Raw genomic sequence first — 25234 nt, 5'->3', positions numbered from 1 at the left:
TCAGAGTAGCTCATTGCAAACAAAGATGGAGCCTTCAATGGATCTTTATGCTGTGCCCCGGTGGCTGAGGCTCTCCCTTCTCTTTCTTCTCCCTCTACTGCTTCTTCTGAAAAACAAAATCAATGGTCCAAAACAAAAGAAGCGCCTTCCACCAGGCCCTCCTACTCTTCCCATTATTGGGAACATGCACCAGCTTGGTGAATTGGCTCACAAATCCTTGTCGCAACTTTCCAAACAATATGGCCCAGTCATGCTCCTCAAAATCGGTTCTAAAACAATTATTAACATCCCTTCAGTTGAGGCTGCAAGACAAGTCTTAAAGGTTCATGATCTTGACTGTTGCAGTAGACCTGTCTCTTCCACCGCCGGGAGACTGACGTACAATTTCAAAGACATAGTTTTCGCACCTTACGGTGATTAGTGGAGAGAAATGAGGAAAATCTGTGCTCTTGAGCTTTCTAGCGTGGCTAGGGTGCAGTCATATCGCTTTATTAGGGAAGAAGTAGCTTCTCTTGTTAATTCAATTTCTCAGTCTGCATCTTCTGCAACCCCTGTTGATCTTTCTGAGAAGACGTTGGCTCTAACAGCAAATATACTCTGTCGGACTGCTTTCGGAAAGAATTTTTGTGGGAGTGGTTTGGATAATGAAAGGCTTCGAGAAGTGGTTCATGAGGCTGAAGTCATGTTTGCAAGCTTCAGTGCAAGTGAATTCTTTCCATACGTGGGATGGATTATTGACAGGCTCTGGTCTGATTCGAAGACTCGAAAAGATTTTTCGTGGTTTGGATGATTTTCTGCAAGAGGTCATTGATCTTCATCTCAAGCCCAAGAAGACAGAACAAGACCACGAAGACCTTATCGACGTGCTGCTGAGAATAGAAAGGGATCAGCAAACCAACACCGGTGCTCCGCCGTTCAATAAAGATAACATTAAGGCCATCCTCTTCGTAAGGACTCGATCTTTCCTTCCATGGTTTTTTTATCACGTTTCCGCGTGTTTTCTCCATTAATCTTAATTTCTTGAGCTGATCAGGTCTTAGGTTTGTATGTTCTAATCATAATTATGCAATCTTTCTGTGTATGTCAGGATATGTTTTTGGGTGGAAGCAACACTGCTGCAGTCACCATGCTATGGGCAATGGCGGAGCTTGCAAGGAACCCAGGAGCGATGAAAAAAGCACAAGATGAAGTCAGAAACGTCGTTGGAAACAGAGGAAAAGTCACCGAAAGCGACATAACTCATCTTCATTACCTGAAGATGATAATCAAAGAAACATTTAGATTGCACCCTCCAGCCGCAATCCTTCTTCCAAGACAAACCATGGCAGAAGTTAAGATCGGCGGTTATGACATTGGCCCCAACTCGTTGCTCCAAGTAAATGCTTGGGCGCTAGGACGAGACCCTGAATACTGGAGGAACCCAGAAGAGTTCTACCCAGAAAGGTTCGTTGATAGCTCTGTCGATTATAGAGGACAACATTTTGAGTGTAACGCCCGTCCCCGAGTGTCCGGAGAGTTAACTCATATAACCTGATAATCAATAAATTTATAGACTCCAAAATATAACATCATCAGAATACTACAAAGTTTTTTAATAAAATCCGTCACTTCTCAAAAATCTTCTATGATTAATCCACTATGCTTAAAAATCATCTCACCAATACTCCATAATCCTAATCCTTAGCTGGTCTATTAAAAAATCATCTGAAAAATGAATGGAGATAAGGGGTGAGTTATCAACAACTCAGTAAGCAGAGGACATATACTAATGTGTAAACATGAGCATTTTCACAGAGTTCGGAATGCAGAAACAAAACATTTCAGTATCAATATGCAAATCTCAAACAAATACGTTTTATCAGAAAATCAGAGCGACTTCTCAAATATTTCATATTCAGAAACCAACTTTTCATGTTCAAAGACTCCTTTGGCACAACATGACTGAACAACTTCGTCTTATCATATCATATCAGAACAGAGACCATGTTTAACCCCTGTGGTAGGGTTGTGCATCCTGCGGAAAGCCAAGCAGAACATAAATCACCGTGTTACCAAAGCGATTGCACTCAGAACAGAAAACCACTATTATATCCCGTGGCGGGCCAGAGGTCACTATTATCTCTCGTGACAGGGCCAGATGTCACTATTATCTCCCGTGACAGGGCCAGAGGTCACTATTATATCCTATGACAGGGCCACATATCAGAGCAAAACAGAATCAGAATCACCATATCAGAGTCAGAATCAGAGTCAGAAAGTCATGCCAAAGATTTTTCAGATGCCACATCATAACAGAGTACAAAACATAACAGAATCAGATCACAAAACATACTTTATGCATAAAATTTCATATTCGCTATCTTTTTCAAAGTTCAGAAACAGAATATCAGAAATAAGCTCATGTCTACACCAGTCATGACAGAAAATACTTTCTTCTTAAACAGAAACTTATGAGTAATGCAGAACAAATATCTGAGGTTGTTTTCAGATTTCTTTTCATAACCAAACATGCACATTTTCCAAGAAGGACCTTAGTTCATTTTATTCTAATGCAAAGTCTAGCATAGGAACTCCGCTTACCTGGACTTCTTAGCTTTTCAGAACTTTCCTCAAAAATACCGAACAAATATTAATCGTCACCTATAAAATAATCACGTAACTTCCATAAATTTCCAATCAACCACGTATTTCGATATTAAAACTTAAAAATGCTAAAAGAACCTATTTTAAGAACCTCAAAACCTAAAATTCTCATAATACCTAAAATACCAACATTTTCTAAGACAAACAATATTCACTTAATCGAAATTGTACTGGAGACGAAAATTTATCGAAAAAGTATTATGATACTTATAGAACTCAATAAAAATTAATATTCAAAATATCTAAAATACAAACAATATTTTATAAATAAAAAGAATACATTGATTACTAAACTTTTCCTAAAATAGTTCATGAAAAACTCACCTCTTATGAAAAATAGATTTACTTACTTTAACTAACAATATTATCAAAATACAATATAATATTTATTAAAACTTAAAACAAAATCCTAATTAAATATAAACTCAACACACAAAAATTTCTTCTCAGCCGAAACTCAAACCGTGAACTTTCCTAATATATTTTAGGTTAAAACTAGTAAGTGCCCAAGTTAAAACTTTACTTATAAATATACACACACACACATATATATATATATAAATATATATATATAAGCACCCTATACGTAAAACAGACGATAAACAAACAACAGAATAAATGAAAAACATGCAGCGGAGGCAGGGACTCACCGAGATGGTGAAGTGTGACGGCGCGACATGCGACGGGAGGTGGTGCACTCGGTGTCTATGCACTGGACGAGAAAGAGAGAGAGAGATGCACGGTGAGAGAGAGCTTATGGGAGAGTAAACCAACGTGAGAGATAGAAAACAGAGAGGGAGATACCGTGCGACGGGGCGGCAAGAGGCGGACCTGGGGTGACGAAAAACTTCGCCGGCGATTTCTGGAGCCGCAATGTGAAGAAGCTCACGGTGGTTAAAGGTTGCAATGGCTCACGGTAGGAAGAGAACCATCCTCTGTTTTGGGAGTGAAAAACAGAGGCTGTGGGATGGCTATCGAAGGCTACGGGTTCACGGCTGGGTCACGGTGGCGGCGCATGGCAGCGTTGAGGAGGAGCAAGCGGCGACTTGACTTCCTTGGGAGGCTGCGGTTTTCCAGGAGACGATTCGATAAAACCGTGAAGATGCAGGATGGCTTTTGGCCGTGCCCGAGCTAGTCTCTTGCCGTGCGATCCGCTTGCTCAGCGTCTCACATGGAGCAATGGTTTCCCGTGGTTGCTGACCTCTTTGTATGAGCGGGACGCTCTCACGGTAACGGCATGCTACTGCGGCTGAGGCCGAGATGGACATGATGGCGCACAGAGAGGCGTTGAGCCTAGGTGAAGGACGCTAACGGTGGCGTCGGTTTTACGTGCGTGGAGATGGAAGTTGACGTCGAACTAGGAGGGGCTGCACGATGGTGAACTTTGGAGGCTGGTGGCAGCGACGGCACAGGGTAGTTTCGAAGGTCTAGGGTGTAAGTGTGAAAATATACGGGTGCTAAGAAAACCTTAGAGAAAGAAAAGAGATAGACGTGCACCGTGTAGTGCCGTGCGTGGGAGCAAAAAAAAAAACAGAAAAGAAAAAGAAAAAGAAAAAAATAAAATAAAACAATAACAATTAAAGTCCAACAATAAAATTATTCATTAAAGCAAAACGCAAATTTAAAATAAACATTAAATAATAACACCAAAGCACATCTAAATAAATTTCACAACTTAAAAATTATAAAATAAATCCAACGAGAAAAATTCGATAAATTTTTAAAAACAAGAACAATAATATTTAAATTAATTATATAAAAAAGGAAATCTTCCACATAAAATAAATAAATAAGCTAAAAAAATACGGGGTATTACATTGAGCTATTGCCATTTGGATCTGGTCGAAGAGGTTGTCCTGGGATATACATGGGAGCGACCACCGTTGAGCTTTCACTTGCGAATCTTTTGTATTGTTTTGTTGGAAAGTGCCCGCAGGGATGAAGGAGGAGGACATAAACATGAAAGAATCGACTGGTGCTGGCCTTACCCAGAAAAGAATACCTCTGAACCTTGTCCCAGTCAAAATGTTTTAGTGCACTGTCAAATGATACACTATGTGAGAATCATAATAAGTATATGTGAATTTTGATTGTGATGGCCATTGTGTTTAATTGGCCTTTTATAGTTAAGTAATGGTATGTAGACCTCATGTGGTATTGTTATCTCGAGTTTCAAGAGTTTCTTTTGCTTGAAACCTTGATTTTGTGTTTGATAAATTTACAAGCTTCTTCAATTCAACATGCAGCCATTTGAATTTGATTGCTTCTTTTGTAGACTATTTTGAGCTCAGCGATTTTGTTCATCATCATCAAATGTGCGTGCGTAGAATTTGTACTCCCTCGAATCAACGTGCCTTGCTTTAAGCCACATATAAATAATAATAGAAAAGCGACCTTTGGAAAAAGGGGCTTTCCCTGTTGAATTCCATGTTTTGAATCGTATTGCGGCGGGTAATATAATTTTTTAGTTTTAAAGTTTTTAACTGTAATAATATGTTATATTATTAAAAGATTAGTTATTATTTGGTAACTATATGTCTAAATACTTTTAAGTATGTTCTATTTGTTTGAAAATAATGTAAAAAATGTTTTACAAAGTAGAAATGACATAAAAGCTTATTTGAGGTGCTGTCATACCAGTGATAAAATCAATTGGGAAAGTTATAATTATCAGAAAGTTGTGAGCGTATTTCTGCCAATTGACAATCTTCTTTAAAATTGAAACTACGTTTCACCTTATTCGAAAAAACACGTTTGAAGGAAATGATATTTTTCTTGAAACATACATTTTAGTTCTTTTAAGATTAAAAAATACTTTAATATATAACAACCAATTAATAACTTAATTTTATTATTACAAAGTTTATGAGACTAATTAAACATTTTTTTCAAACCCCTAACGCGTTATGAACATTTCCGAAGTTCTAAAGGAGCTCTCTAGCTAGACATATAACTTTTAAATAATTACAACTTTCAAATTTTTAAAGATATGATCATAATTTTTAAAAATTAAATGATCGTCATTTCTACCTTAGATAATTTGTTTTAATTTTTTTTCAAACAAAGGTAATATATTTGAAAGTGTTTTAAATATTTTATTAATAAACAATAAATAACTTTTTAATAATAGAATTTATTATTTAAACTATAAGTTATAAATTAAGTTATATTTCCTTCTACAATCCCAATCGTGCACGAAGTTTGGAAAGTATCTTTTATCTCTAACAATAATTAGTTGGTGATAATATATACTAATTGGAATCATTGATCTGTTCACAGCATATGGATGTTCTTCGTGTTATATACGTGCACATTTCAGGTTGGATCCATTATTGGACTGGCATATTTTTTAAGTAATTGGAATCACTGATCTGTTCACAGCATATGCACTTTTCGAAATAATCTACTTATACCTCTTAAAACCATTTCGGCAAAATCCTTGAACGGATGAAATAGAAAGGAAATCAAAGTCGTGGAACCCACGTCTTCAGCTGTAGCTAAGATTAATTAACATGTTTCAGTGGTATTGTCCCATTTGTAATTTATCCTTGGCAGTTTTATAAGTAGATTACAATATTGTTGGTTTGCTGTTTTTGTTGACTTGTTCCTTTTATTTTGCAGTAATTTAGTAATATTTATGTCGTCATCTAGATATTTGGAAAATCAAGAACTCCATGAATGCAAATCAATAACCGTTCTGTAAGGAACTGTGATGATTGTATGAAAATGTGAGAAAAAAATGCTCTTAGCAGTAGCGTATAGGGTGAAAATGGAAGAACAACACAGGTGTTTGATAAAAAGCCACTAAACAATCAGATGGTTGGTGTGCTGTTGCAGACAACTAAAAATAAAACTTATACTCCTAAAAATACATGTAGTAGTGCAAATAAGGATCATTCCCACGGAGAGTATTTAGCCTAGTTTTGTGTTACGTGAACAAGGATTGGGGGGCTTTGAGTATAACGAAAACAATTTTAAGAAGAACAATTAATGAACAATTCAAATTAAAGTATCGAAATCAATCAAAAGAACAAAAATTGGTCTAAGTCAACATCCACTATTGGAATTTTACAACTGATCATCGATGCAAATATATATTAATTCATACTTTGAATATTCACCGTTGAAATTATTTTCTTATCTCTCTTTAGTCGCAGTTGATTAGAAAACAAGCGATCTAATTAACCCTAACTACTAAACAACCCAAGACAAGAGCTAAAGGTTTAATCTAGTAGCTGCCTTAAGAATTAGAGAGATCGATGAAACTAAACAACACAAGCACAAGCAGTTACATTTAATTTCATCGAGCGTTCTTCATAAGATTTAATAATTTCTGACGGAGCAAATAATCAAATCTTAATTGCTTCACAAATTAGAGGGATTAAACAATTACGGCTTTGATATATAATCTAGCAGTAGATTGCAACGAATAATAAACTAGTAGGCCTCCTAGTAACTAAACGAGACAATCATGAAAATAGGCATAGAAAACATTCGATACTCAAAGTATAAATTGAACATTAAAAACAAATCAGATCTCATAGTTTTATTGATTCCGAGGTTCCAATTTCCTTCGACCAATTATGAAAGTTTAGCCACACAAAACTATCATGAAAATTGGAAGGAGGAGTTAGAGAAGAGGGGAGAGAAATGCCCTAGTATAATGATTTTTTTCCCTCTTTTACACGTTCATGCCTCTTATTAGAATCCTACCAAATCTTCTAAAATATTCTAAACATTATCCACAAATAATCATATCCAAATCTGACTTAATTAAGGGAAATATTAAAAATAAAATAGTCCTAATATAATTAGGAAAGTGTTGTTTTCCAGTTGTAAGTTTCGTGCACCAGATCTCTAAAACTTCTTCAATTAAATCGCATATTTGAATTGCACGATAAGGCTGAACGTTCTGAAATGTCAGCAGTGCAGGTGCATCAACTTCAAGCCCGACTTCGACCTTTATTCAGCCAGTATTTCAAAACTCAAAATATGAAAGTTGTAGATATTTGTATTGGTATTCCATAGAATCTTGAATCATCTCAATCTGAGATCGGATGAGAGAGTTATGCCCAGATTACGAAGCAGTGTCGAAACTGTCCAGAATCACCCAATTAGCTTCATTTTGCATTAAACGACTCCATTTGCTTCCTAAATAAAAATATAAGAATAATGAGTATATTTAGGTACCAAATAAGTATAAAAGACTAAAAATTAAGAGAAAAAATATGACACTTTGCATTCTCATCAGTGGCCATTAGGGTACTTCGAGGGATTCCTTAACCTCCAATTCGAAAAAATATTCCTTTAGTCTTTTTCCAGATGCCCTACCCTTTGCCAATTCAACCTATACATACGGTTCTGACATTGTAACTGATCCATTGGTAGTGTTACATGTGTCAGGAAGGATAACAGAATTACACATGCAAAACGACAACTATAAAAAGTAAGCATAAAGTAAATGACAACTATATTAACTAAACGGCAAATCCTTATTGCATTAAACCGTGTGTGTGGTCTATCATTGAAACGCTGCACTTCAATCCTGCCCAAATGGTGCGTTGCGAGATCTGGCTGAAGACAAAAGTCTTGTTCTCGATAGTTCACTTCAGAAGTCTTAGTCTTGTTCGTAGTCCCCTTCCTTTGAGTTCCATTCCTTCCCCGAGCCAGCCCCCATGGAACCCTAACAATCCCTCCCCCTTAAAACACCTTGTCCACAAGGTGAGGGTATAGATCACGTAGTTTACAGAGTGATTCCCACGTGTTATTGTCCTCTGAAGTTCCAACCGATTTTACCAAGACTTTAGTCACTGCACGATGACCTTGTTGCTCGATTTTGTGATCAACAATGGCTTCCGGTTCAGGTTAACATTTCACCTTCTATATTTATTGGGGGAAGCTGAGGTAAGGGTGCGATTTGATCTCCCAATTTCTTTTTCAGGCATGAGACATGGAAGACAGGGTGGATGTGGGAACCTGAGGGGAGTTCAAGCTTGTACACCATCTTACCCAGGCGTTGGATGATGCGAAAAGGCCTAAAAAAATGCTGCAAGAGCTTGAGATTAGAATGGGTCACCACTGAATTCTAACGGTAGGGTTGGAGTGTGAGGTACACCCAGTCTCCTAACTCAAATTCCCTTTCAGTTCTCCTTTCATCTGTATACAATTTCATTCTAGATTGTGAAGCTTCTAGATTATGCTTGAGTAGGGATTTGAGTTGTTCTCTGCTCTTCAATGAACTATCCACTGAATTATTTGCAGCTATACCCAAAATGTTTGTTAGAAGCTTAGGAGGATTGTACCCATATAAAGCCTCGAAGGGTGATAATTTCGTAGATGTATAGTAAGAAGTATTATACCAGAATTCAGCCATTGACAACCACTAAGCCCCATGCCTTAGGTTTTGCCCCAGAATAGCACTTGAGGTACTCTTCTAGGGTTTATTAAGTGCTTCTATTCGCCCATCTGTCTCTGGTAGGTATGCAGAACTGTAGTTCAATGTGGAGCCTCGTAGTTCAAACAGAGACTTCCAAAAAGAAATGAGGAAGATTGGGTCTCTATCTGAGACTATAATTTTGGGAAGGCCATGGAGTCTTAAAATCTTTTGAAAAACTTTTTGAGCCACGACAACCATAGTATAAGGGTGTGATAGGGCAATGAAATGACCATATTTGGTCATCCTATTCACGATCACTAAAATAACTGTAGCCTCATGAGACTTAGGTAGACCCTCAATAAAATCAAGGGAGATGGCATCCCATGCTTGGTTAGATATAGGAAAGGGTTGTAGTAAGCCTAGATAAGGGACAGTTTCTGCCTTGTTAATCTTGTAGGTGTAGCATTCCCTCACAAGCTTTTTGATGTCCTGTTTTATGCCTTGCCAATAGAAATCTCTCTTGTCCCTATGGTAACTTTTCAGAAACCCAAAGTGTCTAGCTTGCAGATCTTCATGGGGAAACTTGAGGACTTTTCTTTTAAAGGGAGAATGGGTATTAACCACAATTTTGCCCTTCTTGAGTATTAGGCCATTCTGTAGAGTTTATCCCTTTTGGACTGGATGGTTGGTAGTCAACAATTCCTGCAACTCAAGAAAAATATTTTCATCACACGTAAAATATTTTTTCGCATGTTTTATTTTTTTTCTTTTCCATCTATGTTTCTTTTTCACCCGTAAGTGTTCGCTTCTCTCATGGCATGCATGCACACGCATTCATTCTCGACATGCACACACACGCACGACTCTTCTCCGTCTGCATGCACGTTACTATCTTATCTCTAGGGTCTTTTTTTTTCTTCTTCACTGCCAATGTATATATATATATATAAGCGTACCCATGTTGGTTTACCAAGCCTAGCTGCCGCAAAACTCCCACGGCATTCGCCACCCACGCATGCACAGACTCACCATCCACAACCATCGTCCGTTTCGATCTCGTCCCTCCTTCCCCTCATCCTCCACTGCAAACCACCAACACCGTAAGATAACCACTGTAGAGCACTCATCCGCCTTGGTCTCGTAGAACCACCCCAAGTCGTGCAACACCCAACTGCTGGCCAAGCCGTAACGCAACGCTATTTCTTTCCTTCCCGTGACGCCGCTGCCCTGCCACTTGAACTCGTGGACAGCAACACCTCTGTGCAAACAACGCACCACTCTCCAGCCGTCCTCACCACCACGGGAGGCCAACAATCGTCGCCCTGCCCTTGAAGGAGAGGCACTCACAGCATACTCTCTTTTAGCTTCCGAAAATAGAGCAATTGGTTGCTCCTCCAATCACGACAAGTTTTGCATTTTGTCCAACCCTTTCGGACGTCTCCTCCGTGGCGCAAAGGGAAGCCTTAGTCCAGCAGCTCAGCCATGCCGAGTCGTGCCACCACCGATAGCCACCGAGGCCGTTTCCGAGCGTAACACTCTAGTGCATAGCCACCGAGTGCACCACCTTCCATCACGCACTGCGCCGTTGCACGATACCTACTCAGTGAGTCTCTGCCGCCGTTGCATGTCTAATATTCATGCATTTATGTTCATCGCTAGTTTTATTTCTTAAGATGTAATTATATATATGTATATACATGTATATTTATATGTAAGGTTTTAACCTAATATATATGTATATATATGGAAAGTTCCCTGTTTTAGCGTAACGTTTTCGGGTGAGAACTTTTGTTTATTATAAGGGTTTATATTTAAATGGGTTTTACATTAAGTCCCATTAAGTATTATATTGTATTTTGATAATATTGTTAATTAATAGAAGTAAACCTATTTTTCTTAAGAGATGAGTTTGTCGTGACCTATTTTATGGAAATTTTAGTAGGCAATGTATTCTATTTATTTATAAAATGCTGTTGGTAATATTAGATATTTTGAATATTAATTTTTTTGATTGAGTTCTATAATTATCTTAATACTTGCTCGATTAAATTCTTATTCGGTACGAATTTGATTAACTGGATACTGATGGTATTTTGGAAATTTTGAGAATTCTAGGTTTTGAGGAATTAAATAGCTTATTTTAGAATCTTAGGATTAAATATCGAAGTACGTGATTAATTGGAAATTTATGATTATTACGTGGTTATTTTATAGGTGACGTTTAATTATTGTTCAACATTTTTTAGGAAAATTTTGAAAAAGTTAAGAAGTCCAGGTAAGCCGGGTTCTTATGCTAGACTTTGTATTTAAAATAAAATGAGCTGAGGTTATTTTTGGAAAATATACATATTTGATTATGAAAAGAAAATCGAACTACTTCAGTTAATTATTCTGCATTACTCATGAGATTTTGTTTAAGAAGAAATTAATTTCTGTCATGACTGGTATAGACATGAGCTTATTTTTGACATTTTGTTCCTGAACTTCGAAAAAAGTGAGCGAATATGAAATTTTGTGCATAAATGATCTGATGTGATTTTTGAAAACCTCTGGCATAACATTCTGTTTCTGTGTCTGTTCCATTCTGACCTCACCACGGGTGTAAAACTGTGGCCTCTGTTTGGGTTGATACCAACTTTTCTGTTTCTAGTGCACCCACTTTGGAAACAAAGTGGTTTTCTACGTGGTCTTTCTTATGTGCACACTCGGGGCTCCAAGAATGAATAAGGGGAAGATTCACATTCTGTTTCTGCTTGGTTAGCTACCGGGGTTTGCACAACCCTACCGCAGGTGTTAAACATGGTATTTGTTCTGATATGATAAGACAAAATACGATGTTTCAGTTTATGATATGCCAAAGGGATTTTGATTATGAATATTTTCGAACTTTCGCTTTGATATTTTCTATAACATGGTGTGACACTGCATTATGAAAATAAAATATTTTATTTTTGCATTCTGAATTTTGTAAATGCTCATGTTTACACACTGGTATATGTTCTCTGCTTACTGAGTTGTTGATACTTACCGCTTATCTCCATATATTTTTCAGATAATTTTGATGGTTCAGCTGGAGAACAAGAGTAGGAAGTTTAGCAAGGTGTGATGATCGGAATGGAAAAAGTGTCTAAGGGTACAAGTGTTTATTTGAGAGTCGTAGTTGGTAAACTGATTTTATTTTTCGGGTATTTTGACTTGATGAGTCAAGGATAATTTCGAGTTTTGGATAGTTTTTAATTTATGTTATTGAGATTTTCTTTATTGTCCCCATAGAGGAACTTAGATATTTGGACTGATTAAATGAATTAATATTTATAGAAATTTCTGGATTTTAAAGTTGTGTTATTTAAATTGAGTTTAGGTATTAAGAGTTAACTCTCTGGATCTCCGGGAACGGACGTTACAGTTGGTATCAGAGACAGGTTTGAATTTTGCATACTATAAACCTTGGAGGTTTAGATATCTGTGGGTTTAGGAATAAATTTCAGATTTAAGGTGTTAGAACTTTGTAAGCACTGTATCATGACGTTGAGGAAATAATTTTTAGTGTTGTGGTGTGGACATTTGTGGACTGTTAGAGGTGATTTTATCAGTACTTTAGTTTTAGACTCTTCAGTCATTAGGAAAGATGTACTATGGAATTTGAGAGGTAGGATTTTATAGATCTTTTGAGATGCTTATGTTAATTGAGGTTTGTTACGTTTCTATAGATCAGATACATGGCGTTCGTTAGAATTGAAGGTTTTGAGTTTGGACATATATTGTTACTATTGTTGCGTGTACACATTTTATGTGTGCTTATGTTTGTTTTACTGTTATCATCATTTGCTTATTTTGTACAAACCCTTTATTCTTGTAATATAATTTTTTAATAATCCAAGTTATCAGTATGCCACCTCGTCGTCGGGAAAGAAGTTTGTCAGGTATGAATGCGACAAATGATGTATAGGGATGCACCATAGAACAGTTTAATCGAATGCATCCTCCCACCTTCGATGGTCGGGGCGACGCAACCCTAGCAAAAGATTGGATCCAAGATATTGAGGAGATACTCCGCGTTATAAACTGTACAGACAAACAGAAGGTTCTATACTCTACTTTCAAACTAACGGGAGAAGCAAAAAGATGGTGGATTTCTGAAACAACCATCAGAGAAACGGAAGGGACAAAAATAGTTCATTGGGTGCACTTCAAGCAAATCTTCTGGAACGCTTTTTCCCAACCTCAGTCCAAGATGACAAGGCTATGGAGTTTGCTAACTTGGTACAGGGAGCTTTGACAGTACACCAATACGCAGCTAGATTTATCGAGTTAGCACGTTTTGCTGCATATTTGATCCTTGATGAGGAGAAGAAGGCTCGTAAGTTTGAACAAGGGCTGAATGAAAAGATTTATGAATGAATTGTGGGCTTTCAAATCTGGAACTTTTCAGAGTTGATGAATAAGGCCACAATTTTCGAGCGGAGTCTTCAAAGAGGTGCAGCACTGCTGGAACAGAGGAAGAGGACTGCGCCACAGGGGTCTCAATCTGCGATGGATCATGGGCTGTGGAAAAAGAGAAATGATGGGTGCAGCTCGAGGCAAAAGCAAATACATGGAAATCAATCGAACAACCTCTGTAAGTTTAGTAATCGTGCACATACTGGAGAGTGCAGAAGGGAAATGGGGGCGTGTTTTCGATGCGGTAAGTCCAGACATCTTAACAGGGAATGCCCTTTGCTACTGACAGACAACAAGAAGCCTATCCGACATCCGAGTTCCCAACAAGCGAATCAGGGAAATAATCAACGTCGAATGGGACCAGCTCGAGTGTTTGCATTGATAGCTGAAGATGCTATGGGTGATAACAATGAGATCACAGGTACCTCACTCTATTTATCCTTGAAATATTTTTATTTGAGTCAAGGTTAATCACGCTTGCATGGTACTGTTTTAATCGTATAGCTTAGAATATTGAAGTTGGTTGAGAGTAGATTCTTCTAAGGATTTGAAATTTGTGAATCGAGGTTAGTCAGGACTTAAGCTTCGAACTTTTGATTATACTATATTGTTTTCGGAGTTCTCTGTTAGTTAGTCGTGACGAAAAAAAAAAAGTGTGCGGACTGGTTAAATGTGGAGGTTTTTTTGTTTTTTTTTTTTTTTTTTCTAAAGTATGAGATTCAATGTTTTTAGGACTATAAGTTGTTAGAGTGAGCAGCAGAAGCGTGGTTTTGGTGAGTGATAATTTGAGAGTTTATTTCGTTATTATTGAGGTTTTAATTTTAGATTTGAAATGGCAGTGTGCGAGAACGTGTATGTCTAGGGAAAATATAGAAGAATACGATCGATAATATTAGAGGGTTAGAATTTGGAATGTTAGGTTCGACAATTTTGGTTTATTAATTAGGTCCGACAATATGATTGAAGTTTGGTATCGTCATGAATATTTGTAACGGATAAATATTTAGGCTTTGCTTGGGGTACTAACAAATTTCGAGGAGGAAATTTTTTTTAAGGGGGGAGAATGTAACACTCAGATCCAATCAAACTCAATTTTTGATTATTTATTGATTTTGTTCATTTTTTTTTTGTTTTATTTTCTTCACGCGTAAAATATTTTTCCGCATTTTTTATTTATTTCTTTTTCTTTTCCGACTATGTTTCTTTTTCACCCAAAAGTGTTCGCTTCACTCACGGCATGCATGCACACGCATTCATTCGCGACATGCACACAAACATGCACGACTCTTCTCCGTCTGCATGCACGTTACTCTCTTATCTCTAGGGTGTTTTTTTTCTTCTTCACTGCCATTGTATATATATATACAAGCATGTTGGTTTACCAAGCCTAGCTGCCGCAAAATTCCCACGGCATTTGCCACGCATGCACAGAATCACTGTCCAACCATCGTCCGCTTCGATCTCGTCCCTCCTTGCCCTCATCCTCCACCGCAAACCAACAACACCGTAAGATAGCCACTGCAGAGTACTCCTCCACCTTGGTCTCGTAGAACCACCCCAAGCCTTGCAACACCCAACCGCTGGCCAAGCCATAACGCAACGCTATTTCTTTCCTTCCCGTGACGCCATTGGCCTGCCACTTGAAGTCATGGACAGCAACTCCTCTGTGCAAACAACACCCCACCCTCCAGCCATCCTCACCACTACGGGAGGCCAACAATCGTCGCCCAGCCGTTGAAGGAGAGGCACTCACGGCATACTCTGTTTCAGCATCCAAAAACAGAGCAATTGGTTGCTCCTCCAAGCACAGCAAGTTTTGCATTTTGTCCAACCCTTTCGGATGTCTCCTCCATGGCGCAAAGGGAACCCTTAGTCCAGTAGCTCAGCCATGCCGAGTCGTGCCACCGTCGATAGCCACCGAGGCCGTTGCCGCGTGTAACACTCTCGTGCATAGCCACCGTGTGCACCATCTTCCATCGCGCACTGCGCCGTCGCACGCTACCTTCTCGGTGAGTCTCTGCCGCCACTGCTTGTCTAATATTCATGCGTTTATGTTCATCGCTAGTTTGATTCCTTAAGATGTAATTATATATATATATATATACGTATATTTATATGTAAGGTTTTCACCTAATATATATGTATATATATGGAAAGTTCCCTATTTTAGCGTAACGTTTTCAGGTAAGAAGTTTTGTTTATTATAAGAGTTTATATTTAAATGGGTTTTACTTTAAGTCCCATTAAGTATTATGTTGTATTTGGATAATATTGTTAATTAATAGAAGTAAACCTATTTTTCTTAAGTGATGAGTTTGTCATGACCTATTTTTTGAAAATTTTAGAAGGCAATGTATTCTATTTATTTATAAAATGCTGTTGGTAATTTTAGATATTTTGAATATTAATTTTTTTGATTGAGTTGTATAATTATCTTAATACTTGCTCGATTAAATTCTTATTCGATACGAATTCGATTAAGTGGATACTAATGGTATTTTGGAAATTTTGAGAATTCTAGGTTTTGACGAATTAAATACGTTATTTTAGAAGCTTAGGATTAAATATCGAAATATGTGATTAATTGAAAATTTACGATAATTACGTGGTTATTTTATAGGTGACGTTTAATTATTGTTCGACATTTTTTAGAAAAATTTTGAAAAAGTTAAGAAGTCCAGGTAAGCGGTGATCCTATGCTAGACTTTGCATTTAAAATAAAATGAGCTGAGATTATTTTTGGAAAATATACATATTTGATTATGAAAAAAAATTCGAACTACTTCAGTTAATTATTCTGCATTAAACATGAGATTCTGTTTAAGAAGAAATTAATTTCTGTCATGACTGGTATAAACATGAGCTTATTTTTGACATTCTGTTCCTGAACATTGAAAAAGCGAGCGAATATGAAATTTTGTGCATAAATTATATTGTGATATAATTTTCTTCTGTTCTGAAGATTTTCGGTACTCTGATATGATCTGATGTGATTTTTAAAAATCTCTGGTATAACATTCTGTTTCTGTTTCTGTTTCGTTTTGACCTCACCACGAGTGTAAAACTGTGGCCTCTATTTGGGTTGGAACGAACTTTTCTGTTTCTGGTGCACCCACTTTGGAAACAAAGTCGTTTTCTGCGTGGTCTTGCTTATGTGCACACTCAGGACTCCGAGATTGAATAAGGGGAAGCTTCACATTCTATTTCTGCTCGATTTGCTACCGGGATTTGCACAACCCTACCACGAGGGTAAAACATGGTATTTGTTCTGATATAATAAGATAAGATGTGATGTTTCAGTTTATCCTATGCCAAAGGGATTTTTATTATGAATATTTTTGAACTTTCGCTCCGATGTTTTTTATAACATGGTGTGACGCTGCATTATGAAAATGTTATTCTAATTCGGCATTCTGAAATAAAATATTTTGTTTCTGCATTCTGAATTTTGTAAATGGTCATATTTACACACTGGTATATGTTCTCTGCTTACTGAGTTGTTGATAACTCACCCCTTATCTCTATATATTTTTCAGATAATTTTGATGGTTCAGCTGGAGAATAAGAGTATGAAGTTTTTGTAAGGTGTGCTGATTGGAATGGAATAAGTGCTTGAGGGTACAAGTGTTTATTTGAGAGTCGTAGTTGGTAAACTCATTTTATTTTTCGAGTATTTTGACTTGATGATTTAAGAATCATTTCGAGTTTTGGAAAGTCTTTAATTTATGTTATTGAGATTTTTTTTATTGTCCCCATAGAGGAACATAGATATTTGGAATGATTAAATGAATTAATATTTATGGAAATTTTTGGATTTTATAGTTGTGTTATTTAAGTTGATTTTCGGTATTAAAAGTTAACTCTCCAGACCTCCGGGAATGGGGTGTTACAGTTGGTATCAGAGATAGGTTTGAATTCTTCCTACTATAAACCTTGGTGGTTTAGATATCTGTGGGTTTAGGAATAAATTTCAGATTTAAGGTGTTAGAATTTTGTAAGCACTGGATCATGACGTTGAGGAAATAATTTCCGGTGTTGTGGTGTGGACATTTGTGGACTGTTAGAGGTGATTTTATCAGTACTTTAGTTTAAGAATCTTTAGTCGTTAGGAAAGATGTACTATGGAATTTGAGAGGTAGGATTTTATAGATCTCTTGAGATGCTTATGTTGATTGAGGTTCGTTACGTTTTTGTAGACCTCATACAAGGCGTTCGTTAGAATTGAAGGTTTTGAGTTTGGAGATATATTGTTACTATTGTTGCGTGTACGCATTTTATGCGTACTTATGTTTGTTTTACTATTATCATCATTTGCTTATTTTGTACGAACCCTTTATTCTTGTAATATATTCTTTTAATAATCCAAGTTATCAGGATGCCACCTCGTCGTCGAGAAAGAAGTGTGTCAGGTATGAATGCGACAAAAGATGTATGGGGATGCACCATATAACAGTTTAATCAAATGTATCCTCCCACCTTCGATGGTCGGGGAGACGCAACCCTAGAAGAAGACTGGATCCAAGATATTGAGGAGATATTCCGCGTTATAAACTGCATAGACGAACAGAAGGTTCTATACTCTGTTTTCAAACTAACGGGAGAAGCAAAAAGATGGTGGATTTCTGAAAGAACCATCAGAGAAGCGGAAGGGACAGATATAGTTCGTTGGGTGCACTTCAAGCAAATCTTTCTGGAACGCTTTTTCCCAACCTCAGTCCGAGATGACAAGGCTATGGAGTTCGCTAACTTGGTACAGGGAGCTTTGACAGTACACCAGTACGCAGCTAGATTTATCTGGTTATTATGTTTTGCTGCATATTTGATCCTTGATGAGGAGAAGAAGGCTTGTAAGTTTGAACAAGGGCTGAATGAAAAGATTTATGAACGAATTGTGGGCTTTCAAATACAGAACTTTTCAGAGTTGGTGAATAAGGTCACAATTTTTGAGCGGAGTCTTCAAAGAGGCGCAGCACTGCTGGAACAGAGGAAGAGGATTGCGCCACAGGGGTCTCAATCAGCGATGGATCAAGGGCCGTGGAAAAAGAGAAATGATTGGAGCAGCTCGGGGCAAAAGCAAATACATGGAAATCAATCGAACAGCCTCTGTAAATTATTAATCATGCATATACTGGAAAGTACAGAAGGGAAATGGGGGCATGTCTTCGATGCGGTAAGACTGGACATCTAATTAGGGAATGCCCTTTGCTGTTGACAGACAACAAGAAGCCTAAACCACATTCGGGTTCCCAACAAGCGAATCATCGAAATAATCAACGTCGAATGGGACCAGCTTGAGTGTTTGCATTGACAGCTGAAGATGCTGAGGGCGATAACAATGAGATCACAGGTACCTCACTCTATTTATCCTTGAAATCTTTTTATTTGAGTCAGGGTTAATCACGCTTGCATGGTACTGTTTTAATCGTATAGCTTAGAATATTGAAGTTGGTTGAGAGTAGATTTTTCTAAGGATTTGAAATTTGTAAATCGAGGTTAGTCAGGACTTAAGCTTGGAACTTTTCATTATACTATATCATTTTAGGAGTTCTCTGTTAGTTAGTTGTGACGGAAAAAAAAAAAAACCTGTGCGGACTGGTTAAATGTGGAGGTTATTTTTTTTATTTTTTTTTCTGATGTATGAGATTCAATGTTTTTATGACTATAAGTTGTTAGAGTGAGCAGCGGAAGCGTTGTTTTGGTGAGTGATAATTTGAGAGTTTATTTCGTTATTATTGAGGTTTTAATTTTAGACTTGAAATGGCAGTGTGCGCAAACGTGTATGGCTAGGGAAAATATGGAAGAATACGATCGATAATATTGGAGGGTTAGAATTTGGAATGTTAGGTTCGACAATTTTGGTATATTAATTAGGTCCGACAATATGATTAAAGTTTGGTATAGGCATGAATTGTTGTAGTGGATAATTATTTAGGCTTTGCTTGCGGTACTAACAAATTTTGAGGACGAAATTTTTTTAAGGGGAGAGAATGTAACACTCAAATCCAATCAAACTCAATTTTTGATTATTTATTGATTTTGTTCATTTTATTTTTGTTTTATTTTCTTCACACGTAAAATATTTTTCCGCATGTTTTATTTTTTTTTTCTTTTCCGTCTATGTTTCTTTTTCACCCGTAAGTGCTCGCTTTGCTCATGGCATGCATGCACACGCATTCGTTCACGACATGCACACACATGCATGACTCTTCTCCGTCCGGATGCACGTAACTCTCTTATCTCTAGGGTTTTTTTTTCATCTTCACCGCCAATGTATATATATATATACACAAGTGTACCCATGTTGGTTTACCAAGCCTAGCTGCTGCAAAACTCCCACGGCATTCGCCACCAACGCACGTAGAGAATCACTATCCACAACAATCGTTCGTTTCGATCACGTCCCTCCTTCCCCTCATCCTCCACCACAAACCACCAACACCGTAAGATAGCCACTATAGAGCACTCCTTTGCCTTGGTGTCGTAGAACCAACCCAAGCCGTGCAACACCCAGCCGCTGGCCAAGCTGTAACGCAACGCTATTTCTTTCCTTCTTGTGACGCCGCTACCCTGCCACTTGAAGTCATGGACAGCAATCCTCTGTGCAAACAGCGCCACCCTCCAGCCGTCCTCACCACCACAGGAGGCCAACAACCGTCGCCTATCCGTTGAAGGAGAGGCACTCACGGCATACTCTATTTTAGCTTCCGAAAACAGAGCAATTCGTTGCTCCTCCAAGCATGGCAAGTTTTGCATTTTGTCCATCCCTTTCGGATGTCTCCTCCGCAGCGCAAAGGGAGCCTGTAGTCCAGCAACTCAGCCATGCCTAGTTGTGCCACCGTTAATAGCCACCGAGGCCGTTGCCGAGCGTAACGCTCTAGTGCATAGCCACCGAGTGCACCACCTTCCATCGCGCATTGTGCCGATGCATGTATAATATTCATGCGTTTATGTTCATTGCTAGTTTTATTACTTAAGATGTAATTATATATGTATATATATATATACACGTATATTTATATGTAAGGTTTTAACCTAATATATATGTATGTATATGGAAAGTTCCCGGTTTTAGCGTAACGTTTTCGAGTGAGAAGTTTTGTTTATTATAAGGGTTTATATTTAAATGGGTTTTACTTTAAGTCCCATTAAGTATTATATTGTATTTTGATAATATTGTCAATTAATAGAAGTAAGCCTATTTTTCTTAAGAGATGAGTTTGTCATGAACTATTTTATGAAAATTTTAGTAGGCAATGTATTCTATTTATTTATAAAATCCTGTTGGTAATTTTAGATATTTTGAATATTAATTTTTTTATTGAGTTCTATAATTATCTTAATACTTACTCGATTAAATTCTTTTTTGGTACGAATTCGATTAAGTGGATACTGATGGTATTTTAGGAATTTTGAGAATTCTAGGTTTTGAAGAATTAAATAGGTTATTTTAGAAACTTAAGATTAAATATCAAAATACGTGATTAATTGGAAACTTACGATAATTACGTGGTTATTTTATAGGTGACGTTTAATTATTGTTCGACATTTTTGAGGAAAATTCTGAAAAAGCTAAGAAGTCCAGGTAAGCGGAGTTCCTATGCTAGACTTTGCATTTAAAATAAAATGAGCTGAGGTTATTTTTGGAAAATATACATATTTGATTATGAAAAGAAATTCGAACTACTTCAGTTAATTTTCGACATTACTCATGAGATTCTGTTTAAGAAGAAATTAATTTCTGTCATGACTGGTGTAGACATGAGCCTATTTTTGACGTTCTGTTCCTGAACTTTGAAAAAAGTGAGCGAATATGAAATTTTGTGCTTAAATTATATTGTGATATAATTTTGTTCTGCTCTGAAGATTTTTAGTACTCTGATATAATCTGATGTGATTTTTGAAAATCTTTGGCATAACATTCTGTTTTTGTTTCTATTCCGTTCTGACCTCACTATGGGTGTAAAACTGTGGCCTCTGTTTGGGTTGGTACCAACTTTTCTGTTTCTGGTGCACCCACTTTGGAAATAAAGTAGTTTTTTGCGTGGTCTTTCTTATGTGCACACTCGGGGCTCCGAGATTGAATAAGGGGAAGATTCACATTCTGTTTCTCCTCGATTAGCTACAGGGATTTGCACAACCCTACCATGGGGGTTAAACATTGTATTTGTTCTGATATTGTAAGATAAGATGTGATGTTTCAGTTTATGCTATGCCAAAGAGATTTTGATTATGTATATTTTTGAACTTTCACTCTGATATTTTTTATAACACGGTTTGACGCTCCATTATGAAAATGTTATTCTGATTCGGCATTCTGAAATAAAATATTTTATTTCTGCATTCTGAATTTTGTAAATGCTCATGTTTACACATTGGTATATGTTCTCTGCTTACTAAGTTGTTGATAACTCACCCCTTATATCCATATATTTTTTAGATAATTTTGATGGTTCAGTTGGAGAACAAGAGTAGGAAGTTTTAGCAAGGTGTGATGATCGGAATGGAATAAGTGCCTGAGGGTACAAGTGTTTATTTGAGAGTTGTAGTTGGTAAACTGATTTTATTTTTTGGGTATTTTGACTTGATGAGTTAAGTATAATTTCGAGTTTTTGAGAGTTTTTAATTTATGTTATTGAGATTTTCTTTATTGTCCCCATAGAGGAACTTAGATATTTGGATTGATTAAATGAATTAATATTAATGGGAATTTCTAGATTTTATAGTTGTGTTATTTAAGTTGATTTTAGGTATTAAGAGTTAACTCTCCAGACCTCCGGGAACGGGGCGTTACATGCTCAACCTTAGATTTTTGAGTTAAAGCGTCAGCTACTTTATTCTCCTTGCCTTGTTTGTACTCAATATTGAAGTCATAACCCAACAGTTTAGTAATCCACTTCTGTTGTGCTACAGTATCCACTTTTTGCTCCAACAAATTTTTTAAAGCCTGCTGGTCATTTTTTACCTTGAAGGCTTAGCCCAATAGGTAAGGCCTCCAGTTGTGAACTGTTGTGACCAAGGCAAACAACTCTATCTCATATGTGGATAGAGCAAAAGCCCTTCTTTTCAAAGCCTTACTAAAAAATGCAATAGGTTGCCCTTGCTGCATAAGAACAACACTTATACCCCTTCCACTAGCATCCCTTTCCACAATGAAGGTTTGAGAGAAATCTGGCAGTTTCAACATAGGGGGTGATGTCACTGCTGTTTTTAACTCCTCAAAAGCTTGAGTAGTCGTGCCAGTCCATGTAAAAGTGTTCTTTTTAAGCTAATCAGTCGGGGGGCAGCAATAATACCATAGGTCTTGATGAATTTAAGATAATTGATTGTAAGACCCAAGAATCCTCGTAAGGATTTGTTGTTTTTAGGAGCTAGCCAGTCCAGCATGGCTGCCACCTTTTTAGGGTTAGTCTTAACTCCTTATCCAATGAGAATGTGCCCCAAGTATTCAACTTCATCCCCCCCAAACAAGCACTTAGACCTTTTAGCATACAAATAGTGCTTAGCAAGGGTTTGTAGCACCTGTTTCAAATGGTTAAGGTGTTCCTGCATGCAACTGCTGTAAACTAGAACATCATAAAAAAAAAAAACAAGTACAAACTTTCATAGAAATGGCTTAAAAATCGTGTTCATTAATCCCTGAAATGTGGATGGTGCATTTGGAAACCCAAAGGGCATAACCAAGAATTCATAGTGGCCCTCGTGGGTACGAAAGGCTGTCTTATGTACATCTTCTAGAACCACTCTTATATGATGATATCTAGACCTGTGGTCTAGTTTAGAAAAAAATGAGGGACCCATGTAGTTCATATAGTAACTCATCAAATACTGGAATGGAAAATCTATCCTTCACAGTTTCCTTGTTGAGAGCACGGTAATCAACACATAGCCACCAACTACCATCATGTTTCCCCACCAAAAGCACTTGGGATGAGAAGGGACAAGAGCTAGGTCTAATAACTCCAGTGGTGAGCAGCTCATTCACAATTTTCTTAATCTTTGTTTTTTGGAAGTGAGGGCATCTGTAGGGTCAGGTAGAGATAGGGTTAGTGCCATCCATCAACACTATTATGTGATCCTGAGATCTTGGAGGAGGAAGTCCCACTGGTTCCTGAAATACGACCTTAAATTGTAACAGTAATGTGTCAATTTCAGGGTAACAAGTCAACTTAGGTGAGTCTAAGGTAGTTTCCATTAACTACAACTGAAGGCCCTTGCATTTAGAAATTGCAGACATAAGGAATTTATTACCCTTATTTGTAATAGTGGACTGATTAAGCTATATAACCCTTGTAATTGAACCCAATTTTCTGCCCATTTAAACTTCATACTCAAACTTGTAAAATCCCATGTAATTGGCCCTATACTCCTCAGCCAATGAATGCCCAAAACCACATCACAACCATATAAAGGAAGTACATAAAAGTTGGGGTAGAATGTATTACCTTGGATTGTAGTGTGCACACGGTTGCAACAACTCGGGCTTTGCAATTCCTCTCCATTAGCCACTATTACTTGAAGTTGGCCAGAGACATCGACTTGCAGATTATTTTTTTTTTAACGTGTGAGGGATCCAAGAAGTTGTGGGTGCTTCTGGAATCCATTAAAATCACAACTGAAGTTGTGCCAAGTTTACCCCATACACACATTGTATTGGGGCAGGGAGTACCAGTCAATGCATTAAGTGAAATAGCAGGATGTCAATAATTTGGGTTGTACCACTATCAACAGCATCAGTGGAGTCATAAAAATTTTCCTTAGATTTTTCATCTTGAGGCTCATCAACAACATGCATATAATAAACTTTAGAGGACTTACAAACATGTAATGGATTCCACTTTTCTTCACAGTGGAGCCCTTTTTGCATTTTTCATCCATTTGCATTGAGTACATTTTCTTGGGTTGAGCAGCTGGTTTATTTATGATATTGTGATGATCTCCTGAAGGAGTTGATGTTTGACTAGTGAATGTTGGTGAATAATTTCTGTCTCCCCATGATTTGAATGGTTTCTTGGAACTAACTAAGTATTCTTCTTTTATACATACGAGGCCAAATGCTACATTCAAGTTGAGGGGATTGAACATATGAAGTGGTATTCGAATATCATCCTTTAGTCCACTAAGAAAGTAGCTGAGTTTATGAGTATTATGAAGACCTCGGACCCTATTGGAAAGGGCCTCAAATTGCCCTTTGCAAGCAGCAACAGAGGGCGCTTGTTTGAGTCTAGTGAGGGCCTCCATGGGGTCTTCGTAATCAGTGGGGCCAAAACAAGTTGAAGAGCATCAGTGAAGGCTTGCCAAGAAGGAAATTGCCAAGTAGAAGTGGCGTCCTAGTACTAGACTAGTGCATCACCACTCATGTAGTGCGAAGCCATCAAAAGTCTGTGAGCAGTTGGGGTTTATGTGAATTTTGATACACTATGTGAGAATCATAATAAAAAACACTATTGTGTGACAAAAAAGTTGGAAATAAGTTTATTTGAATTTTGATTATGATGGCCATTGTGTTTAATTTGGCCTTTTATAGTTAAGTAATGGTATGTAGGCCTCATATGGTATTGCTTAGTCGAGATTCAAGAGTTTCTTTTGCTTGAAACCTTGATTTTGTGTATGATAAATTTGCAAGGTTCTTCAATTCAACCTGCAGCCATTTGAATTTGATTGCTTCTTTTGTAGATTATTTTGAGCTCAGCGATTTTGTTCTTCATCAAATGTGCGTAGAATTTGTACTCCTTCGTATCAACGTGCCTTGCTTTAAGCCATATATAAATAATAATA

At 37.3% G+C, this 25234-nt stretch overlaps 1 pseudogene; it reads left to right on the top strand.

Moving 5' to 3' along the window:
- LOC121257067 lies at nt 1–24908 on the top strand (annotated as a pseudogene).
- The last annotated feature ends 326 nt before the right edge of the window (nt 24909–25234 follow it).

This window comes from Juglans microcarpa x Juglans regia, chromosome 3S (genome assembly GCF_004785595.1).
Source record: "Juglans microcarpa x Juglans regia isolate MS1-56 chromosome 3S, Jm3101_v1.0, whole genome shotgun sequence".
Lineage (NCBI taxonomy): Eukaryota > Viridiplantae > Streptophyta > Magnoliopsida > Fagales > Juglandaceae > Juglans > Juglans microcarpa x Juglans regia.
This window is presented reverse-complemented; position numbering and strand designations above follow the sequence as displayed.